General features: G+C 40.0%; 1 protein-coding gene across 3 annotated transcripts in view; it reads left to right on the forward strand.

Annotated features, from left to right (window-relative positions):
* Window positions 1-14826, forward strand: part of LOC148035294 (transcription initiation factor TFIID subunit 10-like) — a 108743-nt gene that overhangs the window by 27033 nt on the left and 66884 nt on the right. The window lies entirely within an intron of this gene.

The following is a 14826-nucleotide window of genomic DNA, read 5'->3' on the forward strand; positions in this document are numbered from 1 at the left end:
AATGCAATGAAATGATGTGTTGCATAAAGTGGAAGTATTTAGATGACTATTGGGGCAATGAAATGGTATGCTACATAAAGTGAAAGTATTTAGATGATAGCCTGTTAAAGAAGAATGTAACCCTGATTGTCATTTGACTTTGGTGAGTCAATAGAGGGGAACTTAGTGAGTAATAACCTTTATTCAGTCAACTTGACTTTCAAATCATTCCTTGTCTTAATAGAAAACTCTTGCAACTCATAATCTAGAAGGATGTGTCAAGTTCACTCTCTTGTATCATAGTGGTCAAAAAGATGACTCCAATGAGGGGAAAGTGTTGTAATTGGGAGTAGAAAGGAAGTAATACTTGCATTAACTCAACATTTGTTGTAGCATTGCAAGCTGTCCATTGACAAATACAATTAGAGTGGGCTAGTCAAGGGCGGCTTTAAACCAACTACTTGTCCGTAAAGGCATTCTTGGATGTAGCAACAAGAGTGGTAGTGCTAAGGGAGGAATAATACGGGTGGGGTGGGTAAGATAGATAGGGTGGTGGAGTGGAGTAGACTTGGAAATGAACCCCACAGAGCCCACCATGCATGTGAGACTTATGCATAGTTAATTCAAACATGGGTGTGGGCTGATTGGGCATGGGCAGGGTAGTTGCATGAGTAGTCCAAGGAGGGGGGAATAGGGCCTTTGTAGGTAGAGGAAATACAATTTTTGATACAAAGGTTCAGGGGGAGTATCAACTTCCTCCTTGATGGGCTCATTAGATCCTCTGAGATGTATGTGTTTAGGATATTCCACAGGATTAGAAGTGATAGGAAGGGCCACAATGATCTTGTCATAATTAGGCGCATGCAAGTGAGTTTTTGTCGTGGGAATGCGAAATTTGAATGTTTTGCTAATGATTCACTTAGCGTTTGATTGATTTAATAATCAAATGTGCAAATGTGAGATGCATATGTGATATGTAAGCAAGCTATTTCATAGTAGCAGGTGAAGGATCCCAAAATATAAGCTAGTGCCACAGGCAAAAGTGTAACAAGTTATGCTTGTAGGTTCTAGGTGGTCTTTAGTGTCAGATGTTGGCCTAGAACACTTTAATTAGCCATAAGTGTGTGTGGTGACACTATAGACTTGGCATTAATTAACTAATTAATGCCAAACCAAGGCTAATAAGTTCTCCGAGATACTTGGGAGAAAATTTGGCCCAGCCAATTTCATTGTTGGTTGGTTAGATTTTTTTTTTGGGCACATAAATAATTATTAATTTAATGGGTTGGATACCGCTGGAAATTCAGTTTAGAAGGCTGCCACTTGGCAAAACTTGCTTGCAAGTTTAGGAAAGTAGAATTGGGGTTGAACGGAGAAGGAAAATCTTGTTTTTGCATTTTGGAGTTGTTGGGTAGAGGTGCTAAGGCTGGTTGAAGCCAGCCTTCCTTCTTAGATAGGATAGTAAATAACCTAATTTAACATTGATTAAAGCAAGCATAAAATTCACATAAATTGGAAATGCAAGTGTTACCACTTAATCATGGAGATTGGACACTCGATTGGTTCCGAAACTCGCACCTCTTGCGGTGTTTCTTTAGCTTGTATCACTAAAGGTTGAAGGACATTGAGATCCAACGTGATCTCCTTCAATCTTCAATATATCTTGCTGTCCATAGCAAGTAGCAAGCTTTCAAACCAATTTGCCCCTTGGTTTGCTGGGGGATTAGCCTTTGATTTGCTCCTTGGATGACAAATTCTACCCCAAACTTAATGTTGGCTGGCTGGCCTCTTGAAATTCTCTCAAATCTCCATGTCTAGTTGTTGAATTTCAAGTACTAGGCTTCCATTTTTGAGCACTCTTCCTAGGGTGGCTGGTAAACCCTAATTTCTGTTGTAAATTAAGGTCTAGCAGCAGAAATTCTTCAAATTGCAACCTCTTGGGACTGAATTTGATTGAGATCTCTTGAGGAAACTTGTGAATTGGCTCAGAGATTAGAGAGGAAGCTGGAGAGAGAGAAATTTTAGAGTTCCATCACCAGGATTGGCTGAAATTTGATGTTGCTCTACTGTGAATGACGGATTTGTTGCAGCCCACCATCAACAAGAGCTGCACATGCAGTCACTTGCCCTTGTGGGCCCCAAACTTGTTGTCGCCTATGTGTAGACAACCTACATGCGATGTGAAAAATTGCAGTGGCAACTCTCTCTCTTCCTTTCCCAGTCTTCACCATGTTGAAATGAGGCTTAATAGCCTTAAATAGGCTTTCCCTCACTTGCATGGGAAGGTTTTGCCAAGTGGCAGTCTTATAATTGCAATTTTCAGCCTATTTAAATTAATTTTCAGAATATTAATTCTGAAAATTAATTAGATTATTAATTCCTGCTCAAAAAATTAACTATGCCAACCAACAATAAAATCAGCTAGGCCAATTTGTTGTCTGAGAAAATTTGAGCATTTATTATCCCTTGAACATACATTAATTATTAGTTAATTAATGTATAGTTCCTAATGTTACCAATGGCATTAGTGACTAATAAGATCTTCTACGCCAAAATCTAATAGTAGGTACCACCTAGTACTTGTCAAGAATAACTTATTACAACTTTTACCTTCGACACACATTGACTTCTTAGGGTCCTTGGCACGTCATTGTGAAATAGCAAACTTGCACATCACGTGCATCTCACATTTGTACATTTGATTAACACTTAATCAAATGCTAAGTTAAGCATCAAAATTCCATGTCCTTGTGTCAGTTGCTTATCATATATGATAGTAAGAGACACTTGGATCAGTGGAGGAGGTTGAAGAATCTTAGTTATACTTCATTCATTTATAATACGATTTAAAGAAATACTGCAAGGGGTGCTAGGTTTTGAGTCCAATTAGGTGTTAGTTGCCCAAGATTAAGTGATAAAGTGTGTATTTCATTTTATGCGAATTTAGTTTTGCTTGTAATTAAGCGTTAATTGGGCCATTACTACCCTTCTGAAGATTGAAGGTTGGTTTCAAGGTTCCATTGCCAGGATACCATCAAATGCTTTGAATTGGTGGACACAAGGGCCGAGGCACTTGATTGGAAGTCAAAAGCTTTGTTTAAGCATTGAAATTGTTCTCAGCTAAGCATTTACAACAAGATGTCTTCATATAGTGAGATGGACCAAGCGACGATGATGTTTCTCAGCATACACATTCACATGGGGAAGGAGGAAATGCAATTCTTGATCTTAGACAAGGCACACGGCATGGACAACTAGCTAAAAATGTTATTGAAGTTCAAGTTTTAGGGTCTTCAAGGCAAAAAGATGCTGTTGACCAGCAAGAGGAAGAGGAATTTGATGACCAATTCAAGAATCAAACAAGGACATCAACAAATCTCTTTAGTAAATTGGCAAAGATCCTCGGTGCAATTGACTTTTGAATGCTCCAAAGAAGGACAGCAAGGGCAAGAAGAGAAAGTCATCTTCTAAAGCTTTAGAAAAGCAGGATGCACCCAAAGAAATGCCTAATCCATCTCGGGATGCATCTCAAAGATGCGGATGAGGAAAAGGAATTGGTGGTAGTGGGTTAAGAAATGCAATTGCAAGGCCATTATGGAAGTGCCAATTCCATGGATTTGGGGCAGCAAGGCATGGGGCTTGTCACATTGCTCATTGGGAAGCTTCGGTTGCATATTTAGAGTCATGTAGACAACAAAGACTTCTTCATTGCACCACTTGAGGATTGTGGTGTTTTGCTTCGTATGCCATGGTGCCATACAGTGCATGTAGTCATTGATTCTCATGACAAAGTGATTACTCTATAGTATAAGGATAAGACCCATATCCTTGATGTACAACTTAAAGGGGAATCAATCCTTGTTGTATCTGCTTTTGTTGCTTCAAAAGTAATGAAAAATCATCATTTTGTATACTAAAGATAGAGATAATAATGTTGACTATGGGAATGTGACTAAGTTGGATAAAGATCTCATTTCATTTCTGAAAATGTATGCTAATTGCTTTTATTAGTCACTTCCGTGGTAGCCACCATGTGAAAGGCCTAAAGATCATGGGATAGATTTAATCCTTGGTAATATCCCTTCTAATAAGCCATCTTTTAGAGTCGGTGCAGCCCAATAGGAAGAGATAATGAGTTACCTGAATGTGTTGTTATTTAACTTTCAGATATTGCATATTCGTGGAAAGTAAAACAAGGTAGTTGATGCCCTATTAAGAAGACCTTAGATTCATGTAGTATCCATGATTTATCATACAAACTTCACTAGTATGAGGGACGTGTTTGCGTTTGATGAACACTTTAAAATCCTTCGGAAAAGTTTACAGCTTGATAAACCCTTATGCTGCCAAAGATGGATTTCTTTTGATGGAGAATAAATTGTACATTACTACAAATTTCAGGCCTAAAGTAATGGAACAATATCACGTTGCTCCTTATATAGCCCATTGTGGTATTTTGACCATAACCAAGGCACTTGAATTGTATTTCTTTTGGCCAAGTCTTCGAGAGACATTAAATAATTTTTTAAAGATTGTCTTGTGTGCCAAAAGATAAACTTTGATTACCAAAATCTTGCAAGGATTTTGTAGCCATTACCAATCCTAAGTCAACCTTGGAAAAGCATTGCTATCGAGACTTTTTTTTGCTTACCAAAATCAGTAAACAATAATGATGGCATATGGACTATTATTGACAAGTTCAGTAAGCACCTCATTTCATTCTAGTCAAGAAGACTTTTTAAGTTTGAACATATGACTAGAATATTTATTTAGCAAATCTTTAAGTATCATTGATTACCATAATCCATCATGGGTCATAGAGATCCATGAACTACTAGTCTCTTTTGGTGCTATTTTTGAAAATTTGGTTATAAAGCTTACTTTTTCTTCTTTTTATCATCCTTGAATAGATGGTCAAAGTGAGATAGCCAAACTCATAATATTGAATATGCTGAAGTGCTATTGCCATGAAGCCAACTAACAATGGGAAAAGTATTTCCTTTGGTAGAATATACCTATAACAATGCGATTCATGCTTCTATCAGTAAAGCATATTTTGAGATCATATATGAAAGACCACTCTAAATTTCTATTCTCAAAACAAAGGAGGAGATATTTCATGTTGAAAAGTTCGTACATGATATGCATACAACTTTTGCTCAAGTGAGACAAGCTATACAAAGATCTCAAGAAAAACAAATCAAAGCAATAACTAATCATAGAAGAGACTTCGTTTTATAAGGAGGAAATTGGGTGTGACTTAAATTTGGCAAAGCTCGTTTAAGAAGCTCTAACAAGTCTTTATACCAAGTCACTAAGCTTATATTGACTTTCAAATTAATTTGATGATCATACACTTTGAAAGGCTATTTGTATTATTTAAGTGTTTCAAAATATGGTTAAATGTTCATCTTTCTATTTAAGTATGGCCAATGGCTAGAATATTTTAAAATTATACTTGGGTCGTCATTGACGAGACAAGAGAAACTAAAAGTTTAGTTGGATGGTCAGAATAACGAGAAAGCCCAAATGACTAAGACTTTTAGACATGGGTAGTCACATTGACTAGAAGCCCATATAATGAGTAGCTTCAGAAAGTAAAACCAAATGCATCATGCTCATGATGAAAAAAGTAAACCATGAACTAGTGAACCTATACAATTAAGCTCTTCAAAATCCAAATTTGAGGGCTCTTAAAATTTATGAGATTAGTATTTTTGAAAGTTGTTGGCATGGAAATTTTGTTCACATAAAAGGCTCTCAAATTTCACGAGGAATAATTTTATATATAGTGGCTATCTCAGATTCTTAACTATTTCAGAGATTTTTAGAGTAGAAGACTTAGAAGCTTGTTTTTTTTAGAAAAGCAACATATGACATCTAGAATAGGACATGTGTCATTTTGAAGAGACACTAGTTTCTATACTTGTTATTTTGCTAAATACTTATCATTTGTAACCTTTACTTTTCACTTTTGAGTACCGAAGTTCCACACCTATATATTCAAAGTTTTTTTTTTTTCATTTTCAATAAGCTTTAACATTGAATTTTCAGCCACATGCTTTGTACATGCTTATCTAGCACTTATCCAAGCAACACTTTCTACTTAGCTCGATAAAGTTTAAGCATAAAAGAAAAAAATCAGCTTGCTGCTTAGAGTATAAAAAATTAGGGTTTCAAAACCTTAGTTTTTAGAAATGATAGAAAATCAACCCACTATATATGGTTCAAGTACTTGGTGTCCATGGTTTATTTCAATAAAATCTTGTAAAGGAAAAGGGGCCGATTTTCCTCTCAATGTGGTGTCGACTCTCTTCTCCCTCTCTCTCTCTCTCTCCATGTCTTCTAATTTTCATGGTAATATTTGATCAATTTGATTAATTTCAAAGTATTGTCATTCTTACGTTTTTCTATGTACTTATCTTTGTAGACCCACTGGAGAGCCGCTTTGTATGACTTGTGCTATTTTTAGGGAACAAGATCCTACGAGATCATATATTGAGAGGAAGCTACTCTTGTAGGTTAGAGTGACTCGAATTGGGTTGGAGATATCGACATTCAATACTCCACTATAGGTGTATCTCATGGAGCAATTGAAGTAGCCTACCATATCCTTATCTTCTATGGAGGTTTAGTATCATGTTGTCACGAGGACATGTATTTTTGAAACCTCACTAAAAATGTGGATTAATTTTTAATCACATGATTAAGTAAATGTTGCACATGTGAGGTGCAACTAGGGTTAAAGTAAATTTACGAGCCCGAGACCCAAGAAAATCACGGGATGTCAAAGGCAAAAGCTGCTATAAGTTATATTGCACAGGTACTTGGAGGTATCTGGTGTCAATTGTTGGCCTAGGTTGTTCATTTGTTGGTGATACTAGAGAAGTTGCGTTTAATGGTACCTAATGCCAATCTGATGGTTAAAGATGGCGCAGAGATACTTGGGAATGAAAGTTGCCTAGCCAATTTAATTATTGGCCAGTTATATTATTTTTCAGGACACCTAAATAATTATTAGATTAATTTTCAGTATTTAAAGATTAAAAATTAACATTTAATTATGGATAAGGTTGAAAAAATCATTTGGGAAGGTTGCCACTTGTCAAAAATGCCCATGCAAGACTGAAAAACGTCTTTACAAGCTGGAGAGAGGTATTTTTAGTGTATTCAGTTTGCAAGAGAGAGGGAGGAGATGTTGCTGGTCTGATTTGCAGCCATTGGAGGACCTTCTGAGGCAGCCGGGGGTAGGAGAAGACCAATCAACAGTAGGTAACAGCATCTATAGGTTGTTGAGATAGGGCAACAGCAGTATATGACTGATTTTCTTCAGTTCTTTGCATCTACAAGCTGTTATGGTAGGGCAACAGTTGCATTTGACTGATTTTCAGTCATTTTTCGCGACAAAACTCTGAATTTTCTCTCTCTATAGCTTTCTCTCTCATCTCCCAGCCATTTAATAGTCTTGCTCCGAAGATCTCAGCATTTGGATCCTTGGAGGTTGAGAAATTGCAAATTTCTTTGTTGTAAACCCTAAATTATGCTGTAAATTAGGGTTTAGCAGCAGCCTCGGGAAACGTGTCAGAAATTGGAAGCTCCAAGACTTGGATCTTTCAGGGCTGAAGGTGAATTTCAGCTAAATTCAGGAAGAGAACTAGCCAGCCATTGAATTTGGGGCATTTCCATCGTCTATGAAGTGGGTGAAGGCCAATCAAGTGCTCGAATCAAGGGGCAAAATAGATTGAAGACTTATTGGTCACTTGGGACAGCAAGGGGAGTTTCGATTGCGAAGGGGATTGGGAGAATCCCATTGTAAATCAACTTCTTTTTCAATAAAGCTAAAGAAATACCGAAAGGGCGCCAATTTTGGGGCCAATCAGGTGTGCATTGTCCAAGATCAGTAGGTAAATTTGTATTTTCAGATTTGCATTTATTGTTTGCTGTTGTAATTAAGTTGTAATCAGGGATTTACCACCCATCCACGGAAGGAAGACTGGCTACACATGCCCTTTGCTCTATAGCTTAGAAGGCAGTTTGGCTCTGTTGGATGTTGGTAGAGATTGACATTCCATAGATGGGATCCACAAAGCTATGCATGCCACATGGATAACCAGAGTGCCCTAGCTTTGGTGAAGAACTAGTGTTTCATGTCTGCACAAAACACATCAAGGTTTAGTGCCATTATGTACAAGAGCGGATTGTGAAATTTGAGCTAGTAGTGGTCTATGGTCCCATAGAGGACAAAGTAGCGGATCTCTTCATAAAGCCCTTGTTTTAGGCTTTTATGCTCCGTCATATGAGGATCCCCAACCTTGAGAGGCGGTGCTAGCCTATTCCATTTCATGTTGTTAGCTCTTGGTTGTGAGCTCCATCAAAGTTTGATGGGGACGAAGGAGCTTTGACTGTTTCCAGCCCTTTTATTAGATTGCAGTTCAGTTTTAGACTGTTTCGTTGTGTGTTCATGCTGGCTGCCTGTAATTTCAGGCTGTGCATTTCAATCTTTAGGTTGCATGCTTGCGTTCACACTGGTGAACTGGCTGTGCTCTGGTTTCAACATTTTTTGCAGTTTGTGCAGGCTGCTGGTCAGTCAGTTTTTTGACATTAGTAGGTAGGAGTTTTCCAAATTTTTGAGGGGCTGGCTATTTAAGCAGTGCTTATCCACACTTGTCATTCAACACTCTCTTTGACATTTGGTGCATTCTTTGTCATCAGCTTGATCAGATGCCTCATTGATGCTTTGGTGTGCATGTAGGGACTGATCAGTTCACATTGTTTTCAAGGTTCTATTCAGATCAATGCAATTCTTTCCTTATATTTTTAGTGTTTATATGCCTCTCTTCTCTTCTCTCTGTGTTCATGTTCTTCTTCTATTGTGCACACTGCACTTTCACAATTTTCCGCATTTGACTAGGTGTGTATGACCTTGTTTTGCTCCCTTTGTTGGCATAGCCTTCCTTCTTGGAGAGGGTGGTAATTCCTTGATCAAGCACTTAATTACAGCAATCAGCAAATAAACATGAAATGCTCACTTTACCTTCAAAGTTCTTGGACAATGGACACCTTGTTGGCCCCAAAACTGGTGCTCCTTTTGGTATTTCTTTATCTTCAATTGCCAATAGATTTATTACAAGCCAATATTCCACGATCTTCTTGGTTGATCCAAAAGCCCCTTGTTGGTCCAGCAATTAGCAAACAAATTGGGCAATTCGCCCCTTGAATTTCACCTAGGACTTGCTCTAATTGGAGTCCAATTAGCCAAATCCTGCCCCAAATTTACAATGGATGGCTTAGCATTTGAAATCCTTGTTAATACCACAAATTGCAGGTATTGATTTTAGTGTATGATGCCTTCTCCTGTTGGCATGGATCTTGAGGTTGTTGCTAAACCCTAATTTTTGCAACAATTTAGGGTTCACAACAAAATTCCCTTAGTTATTCATCAAATATGGTTGAGATATGCTCCAAATGGTTGAGAAATGCTGAGATCTCTTGTCAATTGATTGGAGAAGGTGAGAGAATGTTAGAGAAGAGAGAAATTCTTGATTTTCACATGGAAAATGGTTGAAATTGCTTGATGCTTGCACTAATCAGCCTAGATTGCTTTTGCATGTTGCTAGAGAAACTGCCTAGCTCCTGTCCACTGCATTAAATGTTGTCGCTGGCATCTGTAGGCATCATTAATGTTGTTGCTTGCATCACCCAGGTCTCCTGTAGCAATTGGTAGCCTCTTGGATGTCTCCATTGCAGCAAATTCTAATTAGCAGTCCTCTCTCTCTCTCTCTCTCTCTCTCCTCTTCCCACCAGCTGAAAACTCATTGAATGGCTGGTCTGTGCATTTTTGCTGAGTGGTAGCCTTTTAAACCCATTTTTCAGCATTATCTAATCATTAAATTAATTTTTAGAATTCAATAATTCTAAAAATTAATTTCAGCCCTTCTTGTGAGAGTGCGCATCGGAAGAAGGAGCTTGAACATAGAGGAAGAGAGAGACAATTTGTAAGAGACGATTTGCTAAGTGGGAAACGGCTATAAATAGCCAAAAATTTCAAAAACTGGCCGACTTGAAATTTGGGGCTAAAAATATGGTCGACCAGTATTTAATGCTGGTAAAAATGCTAGAAAGGCTTGGAAAAATCCTGGAAAGAGTGGACAATGTCCGGCAATGAGGTAGACTGAAGAATGCAGAAATTGCCTTGGAAAATGGACATAAAATCTCGACTGGAGGAGAAAACGCACTGAAATGCAATAAAGTGAGTGCTCTAGAATGAGCTACCTCCCTTGTCAAAACAAGTGACAGACAGGTCAGAGCTCCTAAAGTCCTTGTTTGACTTAGATTGAGGCTCATAGGCAAGCGATTACAAGGCATACCAAACATGACTTCTAACACCCCCTCTTAGATATTGGATGTAGCAGAAGGCCAAGGGAGAAATGGATCTTAGGGTGGCAAGAGGAATGCAATGTCGATGAAGTCTGTCGATGAACATTGCCGATGAAGAAGCTCCTTACGATCCTAGAAAACCCCTTCTAAAACAATGGGGGCTAGAAAATCCATAGCCGCATCATTGAGATTGTTCCCCTCTGAAAGGGATGGGGGATACGAGGGAACCAATTGAGGAGAGAGTGGAGGATGAGAAGGAAATTGTGGAAAAGAGGGTGCTTAAGTGGGAACGGGTGTAGCAATACACAATTGCCTTGGAGGACCGTGCATAAGAGAAGGGGAATGGAGCCTATAAAGCCTGCTCTCTTGCCAACCTATCGCGATAACAGCCCCTGTAGAAGAATCCTCAATACAAACGGCCTACTCGGTGAAGATAACCCGGGTACCAAGCCTTGTAAGGCATAAACTGAGAGGAGTGGAAAGCCCAAGTCCGAAACATAAAGAGCCTGTGAAAGGGAGCGTGATGTGGGTCGGGAAATAAATGCAAAGTGCTAACACCATAAATAGGCACTGAAACAATGTCACCAATAGTGACTGAACCCTCAGAAGGGCATAGACCTTGCAACAAATCACCTCGTGGAGTCATATGACTAGAAGTTCCACTATCAACAAACCAAGACCTCTTAGAAGATGAGGCAACCATGGAAGAAGGCTTCTCCAAGTCAACAATATGAAGGAACACTGACTCTTGGGTAACCGCCGGAGTAGAGGTAGAAGGCTCGGATGTTTTAGCTCCATCCTTCGCTCCCGGATGAGGGTACTTCTTCCAACATTTCTCCTCTGGATGTGTCCCCTTCCCACAATATGGGCATTTAGGCTTCTTCGAGTCGGAATCGGAACCTCAAGAACTCTCATGTCTTTTAGCTTGTGGCTTCCCTTTCTTTTGCGTCCTCCCTCCCAAATCTGCAATAAAAGCTTTGGTAAAGGTGGATCCACTAGCTACCTCTTTGGCGTGCTTGTCATGCTCCAAAATAAGTGGGGCAAGCTCCTCCCACAGAAGCTTCTTACGGGTCCTCGATGTAAGAAGGCTAGTGTAGAAGACATCAAACCGAGGAGATGGCAGTTGAGTCAAAAGAATCATGGCCATATCCTCTGAAGAGATAATCTTGCCAAGGTACGCAAGCACATTCCTCATGTCCCCCAACTGGTCGATATGGTCCTTCATGGAAGAAGAATCATCAAGAACGAGTGTTCGTAATTTCTTCTCGAGAGTAATCCAATGGGCAAATGTCTTCTGATGGTATAAAGAATCAAGCTTTGTCCACACTTCTGTTGCTTTCGGCAACTTGCGCTTATGCACTAAGATAGAATCCTATAAACTCATAAAGAGGAAAGATCGAGCTTTTGAGTTAAGCCGATCCCATAAGGCTACACGATCCATCGATGATCCAACAATGGGATCTTCCACTGGATGGGGAATAGGGTGGGCAACAAACTCCCAAAGATCGAAGGTATCAAGGATACACTCCACCTTACATGACCAAAGCAAATAGTTGGAACCATCAAGCTGGTCTTCTTTGGGCAAAGAAGAGAGCACAGACACCGATATAGGGGCTGCCATGGAAGGCATATGAAGGCTAGCAGAACGAGCCTTCTGAGAAACATGGAGAGAACAGGGAGGAGAGGGATCTCATACAAAACGGGCTAGGTGACCTCCAGTCGTCCCGTGAACTAGTATGAAAATCTCTCCATCTCTTAGAGAAAGGAACAAAGACCTCATTCATTGAGTCAACAAAGAACTAGTGGCAATACATCTTTGTATATATCTATAAAACACCCATAAAAAGTTGCGTTTGGCTATGGACAACTCCAAAATAGGAGGAATCGGCTACACGATATAGAGATCTCGATATAGAAGGTCTGCCTGAGGGAGAAAATATTGTTGATTGCTCATGAAGGATGTAGAAGCACCAAAACGCTGATGTGAATGTTGTCTCTTGCTTCTGAAAGGTTGCTTTTGACTGCAAAAGGTAGTCGCCTGGCCAATAGATAGTCACCTCCACTTAGTAGGCTCCAGATGATTACGCCTGAACACCAGATGTAGTCGCTAGCTACTAGGTGCTTGCGTTTTCAGAAAACGCAGATGTGGATGGCCTCACGAACTCTGTCGCCCTCAGATACCATGTGAGAGTGCGCAACGGAAGAAGGAACTCGAATATAGAGAAAGAGAGAGACAATCTGCAAGAGAAGAAGAAAAGAAACGTGCATTGGACAAGGAACAAATACTGAATATAGAAGGACTGATCAGTCCTTACACGCAGCCCACAGTGTTGGTGAGCGCACCAGATCAGGATCATGATGATGGTAGCATCGAAGATGGAGGAAGATGATGGAGTCGGTGTGTGAACCTGCCAAGGAAGGAGGGAAGATGATAATCTAACGGATTGCCAAGTGGGAAGTGGCTATAAATAGCCAAAAATTCCAAAAACGGGCCAACTTGAAATTTGGGGCCAAAAAATGGTCGACCAGCATTTAATGCTAGTAAAAATACTAGAAAGGCTAAGAAAAATCTCGAAAAGGGTGGACAATGTCCAGTAGCAGCGAGGGAGGTTGAAGAAAGCAGAAACTGCCATGGGAAATGCACATAAGATCCCAACTGGAGGAGAAAATGCACTGAAATGCAATAAACTGGGTGCTCTAGAATGAGCTACCTCCTCCTTCAAAACAAGTGAGAGATAGGATAGAGCTCCTAAAGTCCTCGTTTGACTCAGACCGAGGCTCACAGGCAAGAGATGACAAGGCATGATTGCTAACACTTCTGACCTTGTCCAAAATTAAACGTGCCCATCCATAATTAATTGGCTAGGGCATTTGCAACTTGGAGTGGTCCCCAACCTCTGTTGATCCTTACATTGGTATTAATTAATTAATTCATGCTAGTTGGTAGTGTCACGACTGACACTTATTGGCCAAACAATTGTCCTAGGGTCAAAACTAACTCCAATTGACCACCAAACCCTAGTTGGCATAACTTATTACTACTTTTATCTTTGGCACCCATTGCATCCTCGGGGTCATTGACATGTTACCATGAAATAACTGCCATTTGCATCACATATGCTAAACAGCCTTGCACATTTGATTAGTAACTTAATCAAATGTTATCGGCAAGATTAAAGCATCTCAAAATTTCATGTCCCTGTGATAGACATTGTGGGGTGAGAGGTGGTGCTTACTTGTCCTTCCACCTTTTGGTGGTGAGAGGGTAAGAGTGGTGATGGAGATGTCGACAACAGCTCCAAGAGTGGCCGTGCTTGAGATGTGTTGCAGAATGCAATAGCAACAGTCCACTGTGTGTGATAATGATGCAACTTGCAAGCATCAGCAAAGGAAGGGAAACACAGTCCTTTGGGTAGCAAGATGGTGGTATAGACTCCAGGCAGCAAAAATGTAGATATGCAGGCTGAATTACAGCTGATGCCGAAGTTGAATCAGCCAATGGCAATACCAATCCTGGTCAAACACAGGTAGCATGATAGATGATGACATGGATGATGATGACAGTGCTTCCGGGCAGGTGACAACACATTTGGGAGGGCGATAGCTGGTGGCAGCAGGGGGTGACAGTTGGTGAACCGTGGCAGGGTGGCAGCTCTTGGATCAATCTTGGCAGCAAGGATGGTGAGGAATGATGGCTGATGGCTTTATGAGAATGGTAAGGATCAGGGATCAAAGGAAGATGCCCACAAGTTACAACATGTCCTTTCATAAGAGATTTTTGGGTATTTGTCGTGCTTCAAAAAATCAAGGCCTTTTTTCTCCATAAATAATTCTTTGTGGGGCTGTTTCTGGGAGTTAAATTAGTCCCAGATGAATAGTAATTTTAGCTGGAAGTGATTACTTGAGATGCTACATTTCAGAACTCATCTGCATCAGAATGCAGCCACTTCTAGAATTGTTTGCTGTCCAAGAGGTGCACCCTGATCAGCCTTTACCAAAGTACAGCTGTTCTGTGTTGAGAGGTGGCTGGTCGCTTGCTTCCTGGACTGTCCAAGTACAAGACTCTCTTCCAGCTGGTTGTTTCATCCTTGGGCACCTCTCAGCCTGCACCATTGAGTGACGGACATGTTAGTGGGCCTCCTTTGCTTTGAGCCTTAGCTTCTACCGTATATTGCAATTGGCTTGTTTACTCTTTGAGCATACATTGTATACATTGCCTCATTTGCTCATTGAGCACACGATTTCATTATATTCTCTTGGCATATTTTTGTTAGTTGTGTTGTTTGTACATCTTTGTGCACCTTGTTGGCCCTTTTGTTCTTACACATGGTTGATTTAGCACATGATTCCATTACATTCTCTAGGCATATATCTGTTAGTGGTTGTGTTTGTACATCTTTTTATTGTTTGTACATCTTTGTGCATCTATTGGCCCTTAAGTTCTCACATATGGTTGATTTAGCATGACTC

This window comes from Lygodium microphyllum, chromosome 6 (assembly GCF_053477565.2).
Source record: "Lygodium microphyllum isolate KBCC chromosome 6, Lygodium_microphyllum_v1.1.10, whole genome shotgun sequence".
NCBI classification, from domain to species: Eukaryota; Viridiplantae; Streptophyta; class Polypodiopsida; order Schizaeales; family Lygodiaceae; genus Lygodium; species Lygodium microphyllum.